Raw genomic sequence first — 6054 nt, forward strand, 5'->3', positions numbered from 1 at the left:
GATCCACAACAGAATAATCATGGAGTTTCATTTTTCTTAAAAACTCTTCCGCCTCTTCTTCCGTCACAGCTCTCTTTATTGGTGTTGGATTATTTTTAGTTTTTCTTAACTCTTCGGGCGTAAAACATCTTCCCGAACGAGTCAAGCCTTGCACCTCACACACTTCTTCCTTGACTTCTTTTCCCTTGTACATTACAGTCACCCGTTCATAGTTCCATGGGATGGCTTTGTTGTTGATGACTGGCAGCTGGGTTACAGGTGTGATAATAACCCGATCTGTACGGGCTCCTTCCACGAATACAATGGGTTTGTTAGCAACCCCTGGTACTATCACTTTCGGCCTTTCTTGTTTTGTGGCAACTTTGCTCGATGATCCCTCCTCGACTATCATAGATGGTTCATCACCATTTCTGTTCTGCTTAGGTACCGGCTTCTCCTCTGTTAACTGCTTATCTGGCTTGGCTTCATGAGACTTGATCATCATGACAGTTTGTGACGGCTTCTTTGTCTCCCCATCAGCTTGTATGATTTCTATCATATTGGCCTCTTGATGGGCTGGCATTGGATTTCTATTGATATTGGGAGCTTCGGGGGTTTGAACCTCGATTTTATTAGTATCAATCAGCTCTTGTATTGCATTTTTCAAATGCCAGCATTTCTCCGTATCATGGCCTGGTGCACCGGAGCAATACTCACAGCTAATGGTGTAATCCAGATTCTTTGGAGGAGGATTGGGTAGCTTGGATTGTATTGGTCTTAGCATGTCTAGCTGTCTCAGCCTGTGGAACAGACTAGTGTAAGACTCTCCCAATGGAGTGTAAGTTTTCTTTTTCTGTTCCCTTTCTCCCCTGAATGCTGGCCTAGGCCTGAAACCTGGTCCGGGATAGGCTCGTGGGTAAGTACTTGGTATGGCAGGAGCACGCCAATTGGCGTGAACAGGTGGTTGATTGTATGTTTGTGCATGGTTAATGGAAAAATGAGGCTCTGAAGGGTGATAGTAGTGTTGGGATGAATCGTGGTGGTAAGTTGATTGGCGAGGTCGTTGTTGATTATAGTAAGGCGGTGAACCTCTGGGTCCTGACCAAATTCCTGAATCAACTACTGTTGCTTCCTCCCTCTTCTTTCTTCCGATTCCTCCTACCCCGCCTTGAATAGCTTGAGTAGTTGCCTTAATTGCTGAATAGCTCATGATTTTATTTGTCTTGAGGCCTTCTTCCACCATACCTCCCATCTTCACTACTTCGTTGAATGATTTCCCTACCGCTGAAACCAAATGGGCATAGTAAGTTGGTTCCAAGGCTTGGAGGAAGTAGTCTACCATTTCACTCTCCTTCATAGGAGGATCCACTCTTGCTGCCTGTTCTCTCCACCGGAAGCCATACTCTCTGAAACTTTCATTGTGTTTTTTCTCAAATTTTGTCAAAGATAGTCGATCTGGGATGATTTCCAGATTGTATTGGAAATGGTATGCAAATGCCTGTGCCAGGTCATCCCAGGTGTACCATCTCCCATGGTCCTGGCGTGTATACCACTCCAAAGCTGATCCGCTTAAACTTTGACTGAAGTAAGCCATCAATAATTCGTCCTTTCCCCCAGCTCCTCGCATCTTGCTGCAGAAACCCCTTAAGTGGGCTACTGGGTCGTCGTGCCCATTGTATAGGTCAAATTTAGGCATCTTGAAGCCAACTGGTAATTGTACATTTGGGAACAAGCACAAATCCTTGTATGCTACACTGACTTGCCCACCTAACCCCGCATGTCTCGGAACGATTGTTCTAGACTTTTGACCTTCCTGAACATCTATTCTTGTTCAGCATTCTTGGCTGGCTTGTCAATTTCGGTTGGGAGGTCAAAACGAGGAGTAGTTGAATGGATTTCAGAGGCTTTGAGGGTGGGTTCCGGGGGGTAATATTGGTTGTCCTGGGGCTGGAATGTAGGCTCACTAGGAGATTTGTGGAGTGTAGCCGGGGGAGGTGCTACGAAAACAAGAGTCATAGGTGGAGGAAAGTATGGAACTGGTTTCGGAGGCGGAGACTGTGGTGTCTGAGAGGTGGTTCCTCGGTAGTGTTGGTAAATGGGGAAATTTGGGGATAATTTAGTGGTAATATTATCCTGAGTTTGGGTCATTGATGAAGCAGGGTTAGTTGGGTAAGATGGGGGTAACTGTCCTGTAGACCAGGCTTGGTACATCTCAGCCATTTGCTGTTTGAGTTTAAACATCTCTTCTTTCATTTTCCCGACATCCATCTCCTCTAGCTCAATACCTGTGTCAACATCTGGGATAGACATACTTTCGGGTATTGGTCCTTTTGATCTTGTGTGATAATGATAATATGCCAGTATACTCTTTAGAGAAACTAACTGCTTGAATTCTGGCAATGAACAAACTTGTTAGTTTTGAGAGTTTAACACATATATAATTACACGTTGAGATGCAATGCTCCTAGACAAGTAATCCCTTTCTATTATGCATTCGCTCGGCTGCTTGCGTCATCCCAGCTTGGTCTTTTATTGTTGTTCACTCTTATTATATACCTTTCCTTATATATGTTTTATTGTGGTGGTCGAATCTTATAGAGATTGCCTACGTATCATGCCCCTGCATGAATCAGACCTTGCGTAGTTCGGTCATGAGGCAAACACTTTTATTCATTATACAAATAAGAACAGACATTACATTTGAAAACTTTGTAAGAAAATGGCTTGAAACACACACACTTAAATTAAAATAAAAGATACAATTCTTAACATCTCACAACGTGCCCCACATTCCACTTGTGTTGTAAATTATTAGATTATTTGCTCAATGTGGGGCTTGACCTAGATGACCTCCCAGCGTACGATACATCCTTTCCAACTCCATTGCTAGATGACGGGCAAAAATGGGTGCATGCTCTGTAAACCTTTCATAATCCATTCCTTGACAGTTTACGTAACTTTGAGAGGTGTAGACCGCCAGGTCGTAGATTTGTGCCCTGAAATCTTGGAGACGTTGGTCTCGGTCCTGCAATTGCTGCTGGCGAGTGGTGGCTATATCTCTGACACGGTTTTCACGATCTAGAGCTGACTCTAATAGAGCTCGGAGTCTGGCCTGCTCTAATCTTGCATGCGCTCTTTCCCTGTCGATGTCTGCTTGTTGATGCTCTCTGTTGCATCTTCTTGCCTCTTCTAGTTGTGCACGAAGCTGGTTTTCTGATCGTATCCAATGGTCTTTTTCCTTCTTGAATTGTGCCCTGTCTTCTTCGGATTTCCTTACTCGGCGTTCCTTATTAGATCTGGCCTCTTCGTTTAATTGTTGGATTTTTTCTTTGGCTTTTCTCAACGCCCTTTCGTTTTCCGCAAGAATGGAATCATAATCTTGCATTCTTTCAAAATGATTGGCGATGGTTTTTTGATCCTTCCAGCTCCTCTTTGGTTTTTCAGAAACTCTTTTCATTTTTTGGAATCGAGCATGAAGATTTTCATTCTCACAAGCTAGACTCTTCTTCTCGCCTTCGGCTTCTTGTGCTTGCAAATCTTTCTCCAGACTGAGGATCCTTAGATTTTCTTTTAGGGCATGGATAGTTGCTTTGTACCCTTTTTCCTTTTCTCCCCAGATCAACCGCTCTTGGATTTTATCATTAAAGTTTTGAACATGGGGTCTTTTTGTTGGCCTTCTTAGCTCAGGTTCTGGTACATCATCCACGCGAGACCGTTTCTCAAACCACCTTGCATATCCAGGATTTATATCACCCTTTGTAGTGTACGGGACTTGAGTATCACTTTTCAAGTATTGACATCCATTCCACATCTGCTGAAGTAGAGCCTCAGGAATAGTGGCTTCTGGGTGTAATTCGATTACTTGCATACTCAAATCTTCATCATCAGGAACTACTTGATATCTCCCTAGTTGTCTTAGGACTCTTAGTGGCGCATACGGCTGGATGCTTCTCAATCCCAATAGTAGCAGATAACTATTTGAGGTTGACATGTGTATCACTTCCCTCATCGGGAGCCATCCCAAAGTCCATTCAATTTGATTTGCCGTTAAAGCCCTTAGATGAGATACCCATGTTTCTATCCCTTCTGGAGCCTGATAATTTTTTATTCTTTCCTCATAACTCTCAATGTAATTATCATTGTTTGGCCCATACTGTATGATCTTGGGCTGTTGTTGGAGATGTTCAATCACCCACATTTGCAACAAAATTTTGCATCCTTCGAAGACTTTTGCTCCTGATTTACATAAAGTCAAAGCCCGATAAATGTCTGAGAGAATGATGGGGACAAGGGTGTGATTTTCTTTGGTGGTGAGGATTTGCACAACTTTCGCGGTGAGAATATCAATTGTTCGCTCTTTGTTTTGGAAGACCATGATTCCTAGAAAAGCCACCATGAAGGCAAAGCGACGGTGAATCTGCCAAGTGTCTTTGTTTTGCTTGTTAGTAAGGCCTTTCTCATGAATTTCGAACCCATCTGACTTTCCGAACCTTGAATACAAAAAGTTGAAGGAACAACATCCATTGATGACATTGCTTTTCCTGATTTGACTGCTGATGTTCAGAAGACCGAAGAATCGATGTACCGAGGGAGCCTTTGTGAATATCAGGCTTTGATTTCTTAGACTTCCGTCAAAACCAGCATATCCAGCTATCTCCTCTAATGTAGGAGTAAGCTCGAAGTCAGAGAAACGAAAGACATTGTGAACAGGGTCCCAAAAAGTTACTAACGCCGCAATCAGATCATCACGGGGTTTAACTTTCATGACATCCGTGAGATTTCTCAAATGCTGACGACCCATTTTTGACCATCTTCGCCTAATTCATACCACCACATTTGAAGCTGAAATATAAACTCTTCTGTATTCGTGGATGGGGGGTTTTGTGTGGTGCTCATTTTGTATCTGAAATTTATTTTAATAAAGTCAAGACTCATTTTGAAAATATACACTAAAAAAAATCATTTATAATTTTTATTTATTTATTAAATACCTTTATTTCAAGATTTAAAACTATTTTTTGGGAATTTTTAAAACAACCCATTTTATTCCTCGGTTCTCACCATGATTTCATTTAAGCTGGTCAACAAGCATGTTCGAGGCAAATGAATGCACAGGTAGCAAGTAGGATGCATCAGGATGGTCTTTTTGTTTAGGGTTCACCTGTCCTAGACAGACCCAACCCCTGTGTTGAGTCTCCAAGGCCAAATGTACATGATGCAAATAGACGTTCCTATTAGGGATCCAGTTCATGGCTGAGTTATTCTATGTAAAAAACCTGAGGTTGATTGTTCTAAACCTGGCTTACCCAAACGGATAGTTTGAGCCGAAGTGGGGGCAACGTACCGGGAGCACGAAAGTCTACCCGGCCTAGTTACTTGTCCCAACTTCGTCTTATTTGGTATGACTTTAACAGAAAGGTGGGCCACGCGCACGTGTGCACCATAAATTCAGAAGACTCAGAAAGAAGGAGGTTTCGTAGCAATTGTATATGCATAATTCAAATAATATTAAAGCAGTAAAAATTTCATTTAGCATATTGAGCATATATCATGTAAAAATCAGACAATAAATAAAGCCAATTATAACAGTTATTTTAAGCTTGAATTCTTAAACCCTGAACCAGTGGTTCTGGGTTTCACTCAAAGTTAGTCCCCAGCAGAGTCGCCAGAGCTGTCGCACCTCCTTTTTCCGCGCCCGCGGGGCGCGTAGGGAGTTTTCTCCAATTTAAGGACAGTCGAAACGAGATTTATTTATTTTTTGTTTCAGAGTCGCCACCTGGGAATTTTAAGGCGTCCCAAGTCACCAATTTTTAATCCCTGAATCGAGGAGAATATGACTCTGTTTGTTATTCTGCGAACCAGAAATCCTGAATAAGGAATTCTGTTAATCCGGAAGAAGGTGTTAGGCATTTCCGAATTCCGTGGTTCTAGCACGGTCGCTTAACTGTTATTATATTTGACTTTGATTTATTAAATGCATATTTATTGCCCAATTTTATTGTTACCGCTTCTATTTAGACTGCTTGTAATTAAGGACCCTTCTTCGAATCGAATCACGCATACGTGTATCCGTTT

The sequence above is a fragment of the Nicotiana sylvestris genome, chromosome 7, assembly GCF_000393655.2.
Source record: "Nicotiana sylvestris chromosome 7, ASM39365v2, whole genome shotgun sequence".
Lineage (NCBI taxonomy): Eukaryota > Viridiplantae > Streptophyta > Magnoliopsida > Solanales > Solanaceae > Nicotiana > Nicotiana sylvestris.